Source organism: Pelodiscus sinensis, chromosome 19, assembly GCF_052426305.1.
Source record: "Pelodiscus sinensis isolate ZL-2025 chromosome 19, ASM5242630v1, whole genome shotgun sequence".
In the NCBI taxonomy this organism is placed as follows: Eukaryota; Metazoa; Chordata; order Testudines; family Trionychidae; genus Pelodiscus; species Pelodiscus sinensis.
The window spans coordinates 24542694-24560977 of record NC_143070.1 but is presented as its reverse complement, the minus strand read 5'-3'; the positions used below and the strand labels follow the sequence as shown (position 1 = coordinate 24560977).

The window sequence follows — 18284 nt, the reverse complement described above, 5'->3', positions numbered from 1 at the left end:
GGGGAAGGGCAGCCTGTGCTCTTCTTGAGACACAGGACCTAGTTTGTAGCTGTGAGACTTCTCCCTGCTCGCCACAGGAAGCCAGTGTGCTACCTCCATTTTCACTGGCAGTAGCATCAGCAAGGGCTTTTTGGGCATGGGAGGGAATTGGGGGGGCTGGAACACCTCGCAATCAACTGGTCATGCCCCTGCAGTCGACAAGTTGATCGCTATTGACAGGCTGGTGACCACGGCTCTAAATTCAATCCTCCTTTCCCCTAGAGCCAGGCCCACCGCTCTAATCCAGTCCCCCTCCCCTTTCTCAGAGCCAGGCACAACTCCCTCCTCTCCCCCCCCACTCTAACTCAATCCCCTTCCCCAGAGCCAGGTACCCCCCCCACTCTAACCCAATTCCCCTCCTCTTCCCCAGAGTGAGGCACCCCCCGCTCTAACCCAATCCCCCCCAAGCTAGACACCTCCCCTCCCTTCTCTAACCCATTTCTTCTCCCCCCACTTTCCCCCAACCTTATGCTCAGGTCCCAGAGCCCTTGCCACTGCCACCACGTGCACCTGGGATGCCATGTGCACCCCCGCACACACCTGATCCCCCCCTCCCTTCTCCAAAGCCAGGCATCTCCCCCCCTATAACCCAATTTCCCTCCCTCCCAAACTTATGCCCAGATCCCAGAGCCGCTACTACACCTGAAGCCCTCGCCACTGGTGGAGCCCCTGTTGGAGTCACTAGGGGTGTGTCTAGACTACATGCCTCCGTCGACGGAGGCATGTAGATTAGCCAGATCGGCAGAGGGAAATGAAGCTGCGATTAAAATAATAATATGCCTCGTGAAACCAGGTTTACCTGTGCCGATCAAGAAAGGCTTCTTTGTCGGCGCGGCGCGTCCAGACTGCCCCGATCTGCCGACAAACAGCTGATCGGCAGAGCGGGGCAGCCATTTAAATTTAAATGAAGCCGCGATTATTTTAATCACGGCTTCTTTTCCCTCTGCCGATCTGGCTAATCTACATGCCTCCGTCGACGGAGGCATGTAGTTTAGACGTACCCTAGCTGTGCTGGGATGCAGACTGGGATCTGTGTGCAGCCCAGCCCGCATGTGCAGGAGATGATGCAGCGCTCTGTGAGCGGAATGGCATGGGCCATGAGCACACATGCGGCTCAGAGCATCCCAACCGTGAGCGTGGTTAACCTGAGCAGTTCTGGGTTCCAACCCGATTCCATCAGGAGCTGCGATTTCTTTCTTCCTGAGCCATGGGTTGGCCACCGCTGCTGAACAGGCTAAACAAAAAACAACCACAAGCGGTCTGGTAGCACTTTATAGACTAAGGCTACATCTATGCTGCAGCCTTCTGCAAAAGCTTATGCAAATGAAGTGTGGAGTAGAATATTGCTTTGTTTCATTTGCATACTTAATTAGCAAGCTGTTTTTGTACAAAAGGCTTTTGTACAAAAAGGAGCCATGTCTTCAAAAAGTGAAACAGCTGAGCACTCTGCAGAGAACAGGCCATAGCGCTGCTGGGAGAGGCTCCATCATGCACAGACTCTGCGCAGGGCCAGACTGCTGGGAGGAGGCTCTGGCCATGGACTTTCCTCCCCTCTCTGTTACCTCCTGCACCTGGGGCTGAAAGGGACGTGGGTTGCCAGACAGTCCTGCCCAGCTGCCTTCCCCAGTAGGGCTCACACATTGTCCCCAATTGTAGCCAGACAGGAACCCCCCTTGTAACATCTATTTTTGCTTGCCTGGAGCATACAGGGCCCGCAGAGCAGAAGGCCCAGGCTGTGTGACCGTGAATGGCTGTAAACAGAGATACACCAATTGCTGACCAAGAGGCTACCAAGGAGTGTCCTTGACTTAACCTATATTGATACGAACTCACAGCTGTCCGTGGGGGGAGGAATCTCTCGCCCAGTAAAAAAATGTCTAGTACTCACAATTTAGTTATCTCTCTTGCAAGTGTAAATTAATTTGAAACTTGCTTGTAAGAACTGGCGCCGCAAAACAGACCAGTACAATTTGGCATCTTAGATAAGAAAGAGGATACTGGCCCCCAGGGGTATATAGATGGGTCCAGCAGCGCATTTTCTCTGAGTGTCAATCTACCATCTATCTGCTGGTCGGGTTAGGTGTTTGATCTCCCGAGGTTCCAGAGGGGACGCCCACCTCGTATTCGTCTTTCCTAGGAATTGAGAGACCAGCCCTGGCCTGACACGCTGGAGTCGAGAGGCACAGAAAGGGGTAAAAATTGTACCTGGATGTGGTCCTTTGTTTAAGTATATATATACATAGTGTTAGAGCTCTTTAAAGATTAAGCTGTCACTTGGTACCATTATTTCTATTTTCTATCTTTATTTTCTTTGTAACCATTTTTAAAATCTGTATTTGTTAACAGTTAAGAAAGAGAGCAATAGCCATTGTAATCATATGTTTTTATAAGTCTTTTAATAAACCTGTAACTGTTTAAGCTTTAACCTGACTCCTTCAGTTGCTGTAATAGAACCAAGCACAATTTAAAAGAACTTCAGCCGATCATAAAGGGACAGACACAGGGAGAGCTTGGGCGTTTGGATCTGTGTCACTCCCACGTGACAAGATCCGTTGGGGCACCTTTTCAGCCTTTCCTAGTCTGCCCGCTGCGAAGGAACCCCTGTGTTCTAGCAGCTAAAATCTAAGGTGTAATAAGCTCTTCCTATATAACGGGGCATGTGTTGGCCTGCTGGCCACCCTCTGCGATGGGACCCCGGTCCTAGCAGTAAAGACACGGACGTTAAACCTTTTCTCGGAAACACACACACACACACTGCCCTGACCGTCGGCTGACACCAATGCACTGGCCTCGGCCTGAATTCTTGCTGCCCTTGGGTGCACCCAAATGCCCCTTCTGCGGGGTGGGAGGCTCCCCAGCTCACACCCCTCCTGTCACACTTGGTGCCGTGAGAACAAAGCTTGCAAAGGGGTTTGATTTTCCTCCATTTCCCCTTGCTGCTGCGCTAAAAGAAATCCTGAACCCGGACCCTTCTGTCGCTGGAGAGATGGAAATGGGGCCCTTCTTTAACTCACATTCTCCATCTACAGGCAATTCACTCTCAGCTTTCACCAGAGTTGTAGAAAGAAAAAGTCTAGTCCTGGAGTCCAGCTTTAGTAGAACCAAAGAGAGAACCAACTGCAATTTCCATCTTCTGAGGAGAAGGGAAGAGGATTTTCTTCTCCTCAGTTCTAGCCACATCAGCCCTGGGAGGAGAGAAAAAAACCCTCCGTCCGCTGATTGTCCCCTGGCAGCTTCTGTAGCTTCACCTCCTTCCACAGCAGCTCCAGCTTTGAGCTACAAATCTCAAGGGGATGGTGAGGAAATGAGGAGCTGGCAGCTCGGGTTAGTGGCTTCCCTGAGAACAAGAGGTGGAGTGTTCACAAGGTGCATTCCCCTCCCCTGCAGAGCAGGGTGTTAGAAAGAGCTGGGAACAGAACAGTCAGCCAAGTTCCACCCCCCCCCCCCCCAAGTATGTTTCTGTGTTGTAGAGGTTATCACATTTGCTTAACATGCACAAGGTCCCTTGTTCAAAGCCAGGTACAAACACAGGGTCTGCTCTTACTGCTTCTTCTCTGGGTGCCTAGGTAAGTACAGCTGCTTCTGACCAGCCTGTGCCTGGGATGAGCCCAACTCCCACATGACAGAGAGAAGTGACATCAGCTGAGAATGCCCCTGGGTGCCATCCTGGGGAAGTGAGATAAATCAGGCCAGGCAGCTGCTTGTGGCTTGGCCTTACCTGCCCTGGGAGTCTGGTGCATTGGTGGGGCTCTGTCTGCTGCCTCCCTTGTGTGACTTGCCCAGTGTCCACAGGCCAAATGTCGGAAAAGCCTCTTCCAAAAAAAACAGAAGAAAAAGCTACACAAATTGGGTTTTGAAATTTGCGTAGCTTTTTCCAGTAGGTCAGTGTAGTGTAGACATATCCTGAATGTCGCTCAGCACTAGTAGGAGACAGGGAGGGACAAAAGGGTCTAACAGCACCTGCAGCCTTTCAGAACAACCCCCAAACCCAACCCCAAGAACCAGCCCTTCCCTCCACCCTCACTGGGGTCTGCTGGGAACTGTCTGGACTCAAGCCCACCCCGGTGTCAGCCTAAGGATTGACTGTGTCAGTGACATCACAAGGGGCTTTTGCAGCACCGTATCTTATTGGCTAATGGAGTTTGGGAGGCGGTGACCTCACAGAGAGTCCATGACAATGGCCAGGTGGGACAGGCTGCAGGGCAGAGGCCATCTCAGAAACCTCCCATGGCTTTGCTGCAGGGAGTCTCCTTCCTTAGTGTTGCCCTTGTGGCCTTTTTGGAGAATTCTCATTTCCCAGGACTAACTGACCTAGAAGGCAGACGTCCCTGTGGAGAAGGGAAGAGCCTCCAAGAAGGCCACACTTTATACAGCAGGGGAATTAGCTCAAGTGGTAGAGCGCTTGCTTTGCATGTGAGAGGCAGTGGGATCGATGCCCACATTCTCCAGTGTTGGGAGAAATCCCTGTTTTCCTTTTTACTGTCAGAGCCAGCCAAAGTGGCTCCAGTAGCCCCCTCCCGCTCCTCACCATTTCCTACTTGCTGTCCCCAAAAGCCAGCCACACTGGGGCAGGGAGCTGCTGGACACCAGCCTTCATGGAACTTCTTCTCAGCTGGGGAAAGGGACAAGCAAGGGGCGATGGGACAGAGGTTTATGCGATGACGACAGGGGTGCAGAAAGCAAATAAATTATTTTTTCTCCTACTCAAGAACCAGGCTGACAGAATGAAACTGATCAGTAACCAAGTTAAAAATAGACCAAAAGGAAGCATTTTTGCACCCAGTGGAACTCCTTGCCAGAGGATGTTGTGAAGGTGAAATCTACAAGAAGGTCCAAAACATAACTGGATAATTGAATGCAGGAAAGGTCAATCAATGGCATTTAGCCAGGATGGACAGGGCAGGTGTCCCTAGCTGGTGTATTCCAGTAGCTGGGAATGAGCGAATGCAGGGATCACTTAATAACTGTCTGTCCTGAGGATTCCCTCCGGACAATGAAATTGGCTGCTGTCCTGAGACAGTATCCTGGGCTAGTTGGACAACTGGCATGGCCCAGTCTGGCTGCTTTGATGTTTTGTTTGGCTGTTTTTGTCCTCTCTGGGCAAAGGAGAATGGGCCCACAATCCTGAAGTGGACAGAAAATGGCCTGCGAAAGGCTGGTGTAGGTGAGCAAAAAAGTGTGTTTCAGGTGTCCCTGATGGTCTAGTAGTGAGGATACAGCACTTTCACTGCTGTGTCCTGGGTTTGATTCCCAGTCAGGGAAATCAGACTGAAATTTCACATGGCCACTGCCTTGTCATTTTTCTCACCTCATTACCACATGTTACAGCAGCTGAGACCCAAGAGATTACTTCAGGCTCCTTCCCACCTCTCCCTCACTGCTAAGACAGCACTTGCCATTTTCAGAAGGGACAGAGCTGGTGACTCAAACTGCCCCTCCCCTCTCCCATGTGGGCAGCCCTGCAGGAAGCTCTGTGGCACACACAGCACTAGCCCAAAGCACAGTCAGGTCGGCACAAGATCCATTGGTTCAGTTTGGTTTTTGAAGGAGACAACACGGAACTGGCTCCAGCCCCCACTCAGTAACGTGGGAAAATGACCCACCAGGCCTGGGCCCCTCGGAGAGGCAACGATTCCCCACTGGCCAGGGCAGAGCCTCCCTCTGACACAGTCATGGAGCCTTCTCCCCCTGGTCCTGCCTCCCCCTTCACTCAGCTCTCACTGCTCGGTGCTGCCAGGGAGGGGCCTCACTGCGAGAGCCGCCCGGGCAGGTTCCTGCCACAGAGACACGTCCCAGAGCAGGACGGATGCTCAGACCGACACTGAGTGTTGCTCAGCGCTGGGGTGAGACAGGGAAGGACAAAAGGGTCTAACGGCGCCTGCAGCCTTTCAGAACAGCCCCTGGCCCCACCCCAAGTACCAGCCCTTCCCTCTGCCTCTGCTGGACACTGCCTGGACTCAGGCCTCCCCGGTGCCAACCTCAGGGCTCTGGAGAAGACAGGGCAGCTCCAGGGGCAGAGTCCAGAGCCCCTGGCTGGGAAGGGATCAGTAAGCAGCTTTGAGGCTGGGCTGCTGCACAGTTTAGGCAGGGGTGGGCACTGACTTTTGATGGGGAACCACTCCCAAGCCTGCACTTTTCCATGCTATTATTGGAGGAAGTGGGGGTCTGGGATGGAGGCTGGGTGCAGACAGGAGCCTGGGGCAGAGGACTGGGGTGCAGGAATGGTTGCAGGGTGTTGGGTTGTGACTTGGGGCAGAGGATTGGGGTGCAGGATCTGGGAGGGGTGTGGGTTCAGGTGGGGGGAGAGGGTTTGGTTTACGTGCGGTACCCGGGGGTTGAGGGAAGGGAGGGGCTGGGGTGTCAGTCAGGCTCTGGCCGGGAGACTTACCTGGCTCACTCCCGGCCAGCAGCCCAGCACATTTCTCAGGCAGCCTGTCTGCCTTGTCCCCACACAAGCTACAGGGGCCATCTTAGTCGATGAATAAGACCCTGAGTGGAGGGGGGATGACGCTTCATATGGCCAGAAACCAGCCAATGGGATTGTGCTGGGAACAGGGACACTAACTGCCCAGCAGTCCCTGTTCTCAGCAGCTTGCGGGGGTGGGGCAAGCAGGGAGTGTCTTGATGGGCTAGATACAGCCCACTGGCCTGTATTGCCCAGGCCTGGCTTAGAGGGAACCTTGGCTCTGGGCTGTGGGGGAGGGGCGCTGTGGAAAGGCCAGTCTTGCCTTCCTGGGCAGGACATGGTACCTGCAGCCTTTCAGATCAACCCTCAGCCAACAACCCAAGAACCAGCCCTTCCCTCCACCCTCACTGGGGTCTGCTGGGAACTACCTGGACTGAAGCCCACCCCAATTTCAGCATTAAGGATTGCCTGGAAATGAGAAAGCAGCTAAAGTAACACTGGTGGGACTTGAACCCACAACCTTAGACTGTCTAGTTGGGTTCACACTAGCCACTACAGCATAAATGCCCAGCATGCTTTCCATTGTACCACAAAGCTTGATGGACTGCTGAGTTTGTTATCTCCACTCTCTGCTTTGCAGCATGGCAATTGCTGGGGGAAAAGAAAGGGGAGCCAGGTCTGTCTCTTTTGGGAGAGCAGGTACCAAGAGGGAGGGGGCCACTGAGCACCCAACAGTGAAAATAAGGGATAAGAACTGAACTACAGTTGGAGAATGTGGGCATTGATCCCACCATCTCTTGTATGCTAAGCAAGCACTCTACCACTTGAGCTAATTCCCCTGGCCTCAAAAGACTCTACTGCCTCACCCACCTTTTTCCAGAGTCCACAACATCGCTGCCACTTCCCAAGGCTCCGTTCTGAAAGGGCCACTTGTGAGACTGACACCCGTGGGCCGGCTAGCTCGGAGGTTTAGGACGTGGTGCTCATATCACACTGACGCGTCTTAAGAGCAAGCCCCTTGTTTCAAGCTATAACGGGCTCGCTATTCCGACGTCCCTGCATGGCAGGAGGAGGGAGGGATGTTTCGGAACAGAGATTTATTTGGAACTAAGTGCTGTGTAGCCAGCCCCAAATTACAAAATAAGCTATTTCAAAATAGGCACATTGATTATTTTGAACTATGGGACGACCCCTAGTGAGTTAGAGTTGAACTCTGCCCTCCGCTCCACCCACCCATGTACTGACTCCCTTGCTGCCAGGGGCTGTTTGCATTGGCCTCTTCTCTCTGTAGCCAGGCTTCAGCCAGGACTGAGACTCAGGCAGGAGAATGTGACCCGGCTCCCTGCACCTGGGCCCTGCATTTCTCATCCCTTCAGAGACACTTGCTAGTGGAGGAATAAATCACAGTCACATGAGTGTAGATTATGAAACTTTGTTGTTGTTGTTGCCTTGGAAACTCCCCACAGACCTTCCCCTGGGGGCCCCGGCAGCCCGCTCACATTGCACAGCTCACTTCGAGGTGAGGGTGCTGTGTAGACGTGCCCGTCTTGTTGAGGGCCAGCCTGCTGGGGGGAGGCTCCAGCCACTTCCTTTCCTTGTCTCTCTCAGGGTGTGTCTACACTGCAGGGCTACGTCTACACTGTAGGCTTTTTGTGTAAGAGCAACTGCTCTTGTGTAAAAACTTGCAGAGCGTCTACACTGCAGGCACGTTCTTGTGTAAGTAAATTTATAGTGCAGCATCAGACAACAGGGCTTCTTGCGCAAGAATTATTCCTCTCCCTGTGAGGAATATGCCCTCTTGTGCAAGAACTCGTCCACAAGGAGGCAGTGTGGATGGGCAACAGGGGTTTCTTGCTCAAGAAAGCCCGATATCTAAAATGCCCGTCAGAGCTTTCCTGCTCAGGAGAGCGTCCATACTACCATGTGCGCTCTTGCAGAAAAGCACTTCTCTTGTGCAACAACACATGGCAGTGCAGAGACACTGTTGCGCAAGACCTTTTGCACAAGAACTCTTGCACAAAACAGTTCTTGAGCAAGAAGTCTGCAGGGTAGATGTAGCCAGGGGGTGTTTGGGTTTGTTACCAGCACTGAGCTTCGTACAACAAACCAGGGAACATTGTGAAAAGCCAAAACCTTCCCACCCTGGGTGTCCTTGGCCAGTCAGCAAGTGGCAGAAAGGTTCCCTGAAGAGCTGACTTCAGGTGATTTGAAACAAACCCTAACAGCTCAGGTGAGGTGGCCAAGTGGTTAAGGTGATGGACTGCTAATCCATTGTGCTCTGCACGCATGGGTTTGAATCCCATTCTCATCGGGTGTTTGCAGCCTTCTCTCTTGCCTCTCCCAGAAGTTCAGTGCCAGCCCCTCCTGTACCCCTGCCTGCCCCAGCCCCTCCCACTGCAGCCTGGGGAAAGGGGAAATCTCCACAGAGACACTCCCAGCTGGGACCCTCAATCCCTTCTGCCCTCAAGGGGAAACCTCACAAAGGAGATTCCAGGCAGCCAGGCCATGGGGGTCTCTGAGATGCCCCAGCCCTGCAGCCTGTCTCACCTGGCTGTTGCCATGGACCCTCTGTGAGGTCACTGCCTCCCAGCCAATGAGCTGAGGTGCTGCACAAGGCCCTTGTGATGTCACTGCTGCCTTGCAGGCTCATGTCCTGCCCCCAGCCAGCACCTTGGCATGTGTGAGCTGCTCTCCCTTCCCCCGTCACTCAGGGCTGGTTCTGGGGCTCAAGCAGGGAACATCAGAGGCTGCTCAGGGGGGGCCACATTGCTAGGCCAGGGGCCCCCATGTGGGGCTGTGAGTGTTGCTGTCCCTGCTGTACAGACATGGCCATAGAGCCTCAGGAGGCTGCGGTGGGAGACACTTCCCTGGTTTTGGGAGGGAGCCGAGACGTCAAGGCTCATGACTCGGAGCCAGCTACCGATACCCATGGAAAGCTGATTTTCAGAGGGGCTGATCAGCCCTTCCTGTGTATCTGGCTTCTTCAAAGGGACTAAATCAGGAGCTAAAAGTTGAAGAAGGAACATTTAGAAGGGTGAATTTCTGTCTCAGGCACTGTCCCACCTGGGGTGACAGTTTCCTCTCACTGACAAAGAATTTACATTCCTCTGCTGTCTGAGACAGTTGGCAAGGATGCTCCACGGTGGCTCTCTCTCTCTCTCTCTACAGAAGCTGTTCAGACCCCTCACTAGCCAATGCTGGTGTTAGGTGCAGATCTGAGTGCTAAAAGCCCAGGTGTACAAAGTCAGAATGAAGGGAAGCATTTTGCTGTAGCAGAGCAGGGTCTGTCTGGAGACAAAGCGGAGCCTGAGGATGAGAAGGCCCATGAGAGGCAGAGACAGTGGGGCTAGTGATTTGGTCTGGCAAACGGACAGAAAATCACGAGGCCCTGAGCATGGTGCGGGCAAAGCCCATGGGGACTACCTAGTCCATCAGATTTTATTTTTTTCCTTGTTTGGCGGTTTAGAAATCACGTCTGAGCTGGTGGATTATTCTTATTGTGTGTAACTAAGCATTGCAGCCCAGGGATTTTCCTTGCATAATTAATTGGGGTCCGTTTTTGCACAAGAAGTTTTTGCGCAAAGAGGAGCTGTGCAGACTGGGGCTCTTCCTGCCTCCTGCTTCCCCTGGCTCCAGCCTGAAAGGGCTCTAAATCGAGGTAGCTCGTCTACACTGGGGAGCCTGCCTCGGACTATTCTGAGGTTTCCCTGCAGTGTAGACGCGCTATTTCGAAATAAGCTATTTTGGAATCACTATTCGAGACCAGCTTATTCCAAAATAAATGTGCCGTGTAGTCGTAGCCAGAGGGAGAAGCAGCAGGAGGGAAGCCAGGAATGCAGAGGCCAGCTGGAAAACTGAGTATCCCAGGTACCCACACACACAGTACCATGTAGGTCAGGACTTTGAATCCTACAAGCTGAGTTCAAATCTCAGTGGGAGCTGCTGGGGTGAGCTTGTTGTTGTGAGGTTTTTCACACTGCACGTCCATGTCTACACTGCAAGCTTTTTGCACAAGAATAGCCGTTCTTGTGCAAAAACTAGCGGAGTGTTTACCCTGCACGTGCATTCTTGCATAAGAAAATGTGCAGTAAACCATTGGAAAAGAGGGCTTCTTGTGCAAGAGTTATTCCTCTCCCCATAACGAATAAGCCCTCTTGCACAAGAGGGCAGTGTGCACAGGCAAGAGGGATTTCTTGTGCCAGAAACCCCTATGGCTAAAGTAGCCATAAGAGGTTTCTTGCACAAGAGACTGTCCATGCATATTCTTTGTAAGGATATATAGCACCTCATAGAGCTGGGAAGAGCCTTGAGAGGTCTGCTAGTTCTGTCTCTGTGCTCATGGAAACTCCAAGAACCATCCTTGACAGATTTGCCCCAGATTGCTAAATGGTTACCTCAATGATTGAACTCATAACTCTGGGTTTAGCAAACTAAACTAATGCTCAAACCACTGAGCTATTCTGCTCTCTTGGGCCAAAGCACATGGCCGTGTGGATGTGCTCTTGCACAAGAACTCTTGCCCAAAACAGTTCTTGGGCAAGAAGCCTGCAGTGTAGATGGAGCCTAAAGTTTTTCGTATTTTTTGTTTTAAAAATATTTCAAACAATTGTTCAATGTGCCCCAGGCCTGGAATTGTGCTGCAGCTGCCTCCCTCGCTACCGTCACTGGCTCCTGGGGCACGCTAAGGATAACAAAGAGACAGAAATTCCCTCTTCCGAATGCACATTCCTCAATTTTAGGTGCCAGATCCAAGCCCTTGGAAGGAGCCAGAAACACAGGAAGGGCTGATCACACCCCTCTGAAAACCAGCTCTCAGGAGGCACCTCCAGCTGCCCCCAAAGTGTGGGTCACCCCACACTAGCCATGGGTGAAACTCAACACCTGGACATCTCGTCTCCTTCCCAAAGCCAGGGGCTTGTTCCCACAGCCGCAGCCTCAGCAGGGAGCCACACTTGCGCTCACTGCTCATAGGGAAGGGAACGGGTCCCACAGGATCTGGGGCTGGTGGGGAATGGCTGGTTGTCACTGAAGGGGAAGGATAAAATGCAGCCACGTTGCCGAGGGCAGGGAGAGTGGCTGGGGCTGGCCTGGTGGCGCTGTGGGACGTCCCTGGGGGAGCTCTGCAATGTGACCCTGGCTCCCAAGAGAGCAAGTGCAGAATCCCCCTTGGCAAGCACGAGAGGCTCTGACCGGCCTGGTCTGAATCCATCTGACAGGCTGGACGACCCCGATGCTGGAGTGTCAGAGCTCCTGTCAACCAGCCTGTGCTTTTCCCCTCCCCCACCAGGCAGAGCAGAGCCCACACTTCCAACAGGGAGTTACGGGCACGTCTCTCGCACCCAGAGCACTGGGACGACCATGGAGCAGGACTCACTGGCCAGTGTGTGGTACCCAGCGACTTACAGTGGGAGTCAGAGCCCTGCCCAGCCAGTGCCAGTCACCTCTGCACCCGCTCCAGGCTTGTGGTTTCGTTCTCCCTAACAAGCCTCCCCAATCAGCCTTTTCCTGAACCAGCAGTTTTATGGGTGGCCAGGGGAGGCCTCTTCTGTGTCTCAGAAGCGCATAGGAAAATATGAGTAAAGGGCACAGCAAGGCACCACTGGGAATTGAACCCAGTATCTTCTGTTATAAGGCAGCTAAGCCAGGGTGCCCTCTGCAGTCTTACTGCTAAAGCTGTTCTATTCTATGGACCCAGACAACACCTTTGACTCCCAGGCTGTCTACACTCGTGGCTTCTTGTGCAAGTAATATGCAAATGAGGCTAAGCGTGGAATATCGCAGAGCCTCATTTGCATGCCACCATTTTTTTCAAAAGAAGCTTTTGCACAAGAAGGAGCCAATGGGCATCCAGATCAGATCATACCCTTGTTGAATGGATGGAAACAGAAACCAGACACACACACAGAGCCGGTTTGAATTGGTTCCAGCTGAGGGACGAGTTTGTCTGGTTTATGTGCATTGGCACTAGAGCACGTGAGGGGTTTGTGGTCATTTGAAGAATCCCTGTTCAATAGAAACCCAAAGTGTGAGACACCTGGAGATGTAAAAGTTTCATTTCAATTGATGAGCTTTTTAAGGGGGCACTTGTTACACCCCCAGAGCAACCGTGTGTTTGCATCCAGCGTTGGGAACGGAGCAGGAAACGAGGCTTTTGTGTGACTCACATCCCAGGTGGGACCCTCACTGACCCCCAGAGTGTGACTGGTCCTAACAAGGGATTTGCCCTGAAAGCAGCAGAGTTGGGGCAGGACAGGGAGTCCTGAGAGATGAAGCACCTGGAGGGAGCCAGGAGAGCAGAGGCCAGCCTGAGAGCTGAGAGTCAGAGATGCCCACTGCACTTTCACACCACAGGTCCCATGGTGTAAGAGGCAGCATTCAGGACTCTGAATCCTGTAATCTGAGTTCAAATCTCAGTGGGACCTGCTGGGGCTCAGCTGTTTGTTACAAGGTTCGGGTGCTTTGGCTTCTAGGCACTGAGGTTCAGCAACAAGAGTTTTGTTCCTCTTGCTGGGTGTCTGAGGCCACTGGAGCTCCATCTCCAGACTGAGCAGGCGGGTGGGAGGGGTCTGATGCCATCACAGCTGCAGGGCAGGTCACCCACCTGGCCCCTGAGCTCAGAAGAGGCTCTTGAGCAAGAAGGAGCATCTACACTGCCCGTTCTTGCGCAAGATAAGCCCTCTAGCGCAATGACGTTACACCTATTACTTTTCAGGAAGAACGGCGTTGCACAAGAGGGTTTTTCTTGCGCAAGAACAGGCAGTGTAGACGCTCCTTCTTGCTCAAGAGCCTCTTCTGAGCTCAGGGGCCAGGTGGGTGACCTACCCTGCAGCTGTGATGGCATCAGACCCCTCCCACCCGCCTGCTCAGTCTGGAGATGGAGCTCCAGTGGCCTCAGACACCCAGCAAGAGGAACAAAACTCTGGTTACTGAACCTCAGGGCATGGAAGCTGAAGCACCTGAACCTTGTAACAACCAGCTCAGCCCCAGCAGGTCCCACTGAGATTTGAACTCAGATTGCAGGATTCAGAGTCCTGAGTGCTGCCCCTTACACCATGGGACCTGTGGTGTTACTGAGATTTGAACTCATTCCTCCTCCTGGACTGCCGGGCCTGCAGAGACTCACCCTCGGATCACAGCTCCAAGAGGGTCTTTATCTCTGGCCCAGATACTGACAGTGCCCAGTGTTTCTGCCCCTTGCTTGGACCTGTGATGTGTCCCTGGAGGGGTCTCTGGGGCCTTGTGCCTGTGACATGGCTCTCCAGAAGGCAGACGTGCTCGATCTTAGGCAAAGGACCCAGAAACAACACTTTACAGCAAAAAACACAAGGACGGCTCTTGGTCTGCATCCCTGGGCCACACAGAGTATCCAGAAGCCACTTCCCCACCTCTCCCTTGGCTGCTCTAGAGCTTAGCCCAAAGTCGGATAAACTCTACTCTCCCACCCAACAACCTCTGGGACTCCTCTCCCGCCCGGCTCCTCAGACCACGGAGAGTGCAGGGAAGCCACTAGCCCAGCATCACCACTTCTGGTCTTTGCCTAATGGCCAAGAAGTTCTGCTTTCCCCAAACCACACGGGCACCCTCTCGCCTCTGGCCAGCCTCATGGCAGACATGGGCTTCCCTCACTAATTTTCCTAAAAGCTTTCCAAGCAGGCATTGGTGGTATAGAAGTGAACATAACTGCCTTTGAAGCAGTTCACCTGGGTTTGATTTGCAGCCAATGCAGTGTAAAGAAGGAGCATGAAAGCTTCTTGCTGTGCCCTTATTTGAACCCTGCAAAAACAGGCACAAATGGCTCCTGCAGTTGCCTCTCACGGCTTTTCATCCTCTCCAAGAGCATGCACAGTAATGCAGGGCTTCCCTCACATACCCCTGCCGCAATTCCTTGACCTTGGCTCTGACTTGGTCTAGGATGTGGGGGTAGGTGGGACGTGGCCTTTCTTTGCAAGACCATTGGCCATTTGGCCAAAAATGTCCACATTCCTCCGCATGGACTGCAGAGACCTGAGCATTATTAGCATGAAGCTCTAAATAGCTGAGCCAGCAGGCCCATGAGTAGCCCCACAATAGAGGGAAGAGAAGAGTTTTCCCTGCTATTGGGGAAAGCAGGCCAGACCAAGGGCCTTTTAGCCACCGGGGCTGTGCAGACTGGAGCTTCCTCCTACCAGTTTTCTGGCTTGTTTTTGCTTCCCTGTCCATAGCAGGCAGCTAAAGGAGGGGGGTAGAACAGTCACCACAGCAAACATATCTAGCCAGCACAGAGCTTGAACCCATGACCTTGGCATTACTAGCTCCACACACTAACCAACTGAGCTAGCCAGCCAAGCGAAACACAGTTCACAAATAGCCCTTTCAGAAAGGTGCGTCCAGCAGCTGAAGGGATGTCTCTGCAGCTGCCAATGGCTCTTCTCTGACAGGGCCACTAGCGACTCACTGTGATGTTTGCTGGCTCATCCAGCTGGTTTGAGGTTTGGTCAAAGTGGCTGGTGGTCTCTCTTGTGCGCTGCTGAGGAGAAAAACGCCCTGAGCAGGACCATAAAGACCAATTTAAAAGAGCATTTAGAGGGGGGCACCAAGGGGGCAAGAGTCAGAGCCTGGCAGCTTCTGGGGCACAGAAGAGGCCTCCCCTGGCCACCCATGGAACTGCTGGTTCAGGAAAAGGCTGATTGGGGAGGGTGTTGGGAAGAAGGAAACCACAAGCCTGGAGCAGGTGCAGAGGCTGCTGTGACTGGCACTGGCAAGGCAGGGCTCTGACTGCAATTGCTGGGACAGGAGAGCCAGCGCCACACGCCCTTGTGATTCCCTTGGGTTGTCAGTGTCCAGAGCTCCTGTGAGTGCAACCTCTGCAGCTTCCGCAGCCATGGAGAGTGAGGGTCTGTGGGCATCAGGTGCTTCTCACTTGTGGTTTCCTTCTTCCCAACACTCCTCCCCAATCAGCCTTTCCTGAACCAGCAGTTCCATGGGTGACCAGGGGAGGCCTCTTCTGTGTCCCAGAAGGACCTGGGAAAATGTGAGCAAAGGATGCAACAAGGCACCACTGGGAGTTGAATCCAGGCTCTTATGTTTACAAGGCAGGTGTTTTAGCCAGCTAAGCCGTGGTGCCCTCCTCAGGCTGGTGGGTGAAACTGCTCTATGGTCCCAGACAACACCTTTGACTCCCAAAGTGAAGCAATTTCCTTTCAGCCCCTGCAGTGTCTGCAGCTGAGCTGCACAAAGGAAGATACAAGATCCCTGGAGGGGGGGGGCGGTCTTTGCTGGATGAACGTGCCTGAGGAAAGACACTGGAAGTGCAACAGACACACAAAAGGGGCACGAGGGACAGTTTGAGTCTCCACCCCCCAAGCCCCACCAGGCAAACTACCCCATGGGCCTTGCCCGCACCCAGCTCAGGGCCTGGGGATTTCCTGGGGATTTTCTGTCAGTTTTCCAGACCAAATAAGTAGCCCCCGACCTCCCATGCTCTGGAGTCCCTGCCTCTCATGGGCCTTCTCAGCCTCAGGCTCCGCTTTGTCTCCAGACAGACCCTGCTCTGCTACAGCCACCTCCTCTCTCCAGCTGTGATTCCTGGGCCTTCTAGAGGAAAATGCATCCGTTCTTTCTCACTTTGAATCCCTGGGATTTTAGCACTCAGATCTGCACCTAACACCAGCATTGGCTAGTGAGGGGTCTGAACAGCTTGTGTAGAAAGGGGAACAGCAACTGTGGAGCAGCCTTGCCAACTACTTCAGAAAGCAGAGGAATGTAAACTCTTTATCAGTGAGAGGAAACTGTCACCCCAGGTGGGACTTGAACCCACCATCCTTGATTTAAAAGGCCAGTGCCTTGTCCATTAGGCCACCAGAGTACAAAGAAAAAAAATGCCAGGGACAGAAATTCACCCTTCTAAATGGCCCTTCTTCAATTTTAGATCCTGATTAAGCCCCTTTGAAGAAGCCAGATACAAGGAAGGGCTGATCTCATTTCTCTGAAAATCAACTTTCCATGGGTATTGGCAGCTGGCTCCAAGTCATGGGCCTTGACGTCTTGTGTCCCTCCCAAAACCAGGGAACTGTCTCCCACCACTGCAGCCTCCTGATGCTCTATGACCCTGTCTGTACAGCAGGGACAGCAACACTCACAGCCCCACAGGAGGGCCCCTGGCCTAGCAATGTGGCCCCCTGAGCAGCCTCTGATGTTCCCTGCTTGAGCCCCAGAACCAGCCCTGAGTGACGGGGGGAGGAGGAGCAGCTCACACATGCCAAGGGGCTGGCCAGGGGCAGGACATGAGCCTGCAAGGCAGCAGTGACATCACAAGGGCCTTGTGCAGCACCTCAGCTCATTGGCTGGGAGGCAGTGACCTCACAGAGGGTCCATGGCAACAGCCAGGTGGGACAGGCTGCAGGGCTGGGGCATCTCAGAGACCCCCATGGCCTGGCTGCCTGGAATCTCCTTTGTGAGGTTTCCCCTTGAGGGCTCCATCTGGGAGTGTCTCTGTGGAGATTTCCCCTGGCTGCAGTGGGAGGGGCTGGGGCAGGCAGGGATACAAGAGGGGCTGGTACTGAACTTCTGGGAGAAGCAAGAGAGAGGGTTCCAAACACCAGATGAGGATGGGATTCGAACCCATGCGTGCAGAGCACAATGGATTAGCAGCCCATCACCTTAACCACTCGGCCACCTCATCTGAACTGAGCGGTTTTGTTTCAAATTACCTAAAGTCAGTGCTTCAGGGAATCTTTCTGCCACTTTCTGACTGACCAGGGACCCCCAGGGCTGGAAGGTTTTGGCTTTTCACAATGTTCCCTGGTTTGTTGTACAAAGCTCAGTGCTGGTAACAAACCCAAACACCCCCTGGCTACATCTACCCTGCAGGCTTCTTGCTCAAGAACTGTTTTGTGCAAGAGTTCTTGTGCAAAAGGTCTTGCGAACAGTGTCTCTGCACTGCCATGTGCTGTTGCACAAGAGAAGTGCTTTTCTGCAAGAGTGCCCATGGCAGTGTGGACGTTCTCCTGCGCAGGGAAGCTCTGATGGCCATTTTAGCCATAGGGTTTTCTTGAGCAAGAAACTGCTGTTGCCCATCCACACTGCCTCCTTGTGGATGAGTTCTTGCACAAGAGGGCTTATTCCTGGTGGGGAGAGGAATAACTTCTGTGCAAGAAGCCCTGTTGTCTGATGCTGAACTATAAATTTACTTACACAAGAACGTGCCTGCAGTGTAGACGCTCTGCAAGTTTTTACACAAGAGCACTTGCTCTTGTTCTAAAAGCCTGCAGTGTAGAGAGAGCCTGAGAGAGACAAGGAAAGGAAGTGGCCAGAAACTCCCCCCGGCAGGCTGGCCCTCAACAGGACGGGCATGTCTACACGGCACCCTCACCTCGAAGTGAGCTGTGCAATGTGTGTGGCTGCCCGGGACCCCAGGGGAAGGTCTGTGGGGAGTTTCCAAGGCAACAACAACTACAAAGTTTCATAATTTACACTCATGTGACTGTGATTTAGTGATGAGAAATGCAGGGCCCAGGTGCAGGGAGCCGGGTCACATTCTCCTGCCTGAGTCTCAGTCCTGGCTGAAGCCTGGCTACAGAGAGAAGAGGCCAATGCAAACAGCCCCCTGGCAGTGAGGGAGTCAGTACGTGGGTGGGTGGGTGGAGCAGGGAGCTGGGGGCAGAGTTCAGCTCTAACTCACTAGGGGTGCATCCCATAGCTCAAAATAATCAATGCGCCTATTTTGAAATAGCTTATTTTGCAGTTTGGTGCTGGCTACACAGCACTTACTTCGAAATAAATCGCTATTCCCAAACCCCTCCCTCCTCCTGCCATGCAGGGACGTCGGAATAGCGAGCCCGTTATAGCTTGAATCAAGGGG

At 53.1% G+C, this 18284-nt stretch overlaps 1 protein-coding gene and 4 non-coding genes across 5 annotated transcripts in view; 3 read left to right on the top strand and 2 right to left on the bottom strand.

Annotated features, from left to right (window-relative positions):
• Window positions 1–18284, top strand: part of LOC142820483 (butyrophilin subfamily 1 member A1-like) — a 646031-nt gene that overhangs the window by 252250 nt on the left and 375497 nt on the right. The gene's annotated exons all lie outside the window — the stretch shown is intronic.
• TRNAK-UUU (transfer RNA lysine (anticodon UUU)) lies at window positions 5230–5301 on the top strand. The gene has a single exon. It is a non-coding gene; the product is annotated as a tRNA-Glu (tRNA).
• On the top strand, window positions 8675–8756 carry TRNAS-GCU (transfer RNA serine (anticodon GCU)). The gene has a single exon. It is a non-coding gene; the product is annotated as a tRNA-Ser (tRNA).
• Window positions 13434–13505, bottom strand: TRNAQ-CUG (transfer RNA glutamine (anticodon CUG)). The gene has a single exon. It is a non-coding gene; the product is annotated as a tRNA-Gln (tRNA).
• Window positions 17024–17105, bottom strand: TRNAS-GCU (transfer RNA serine (anticodon GCU)). The gene has a single exon. It is a non-coding gene; the product is annotated as a tRNA-Ser (tRNA).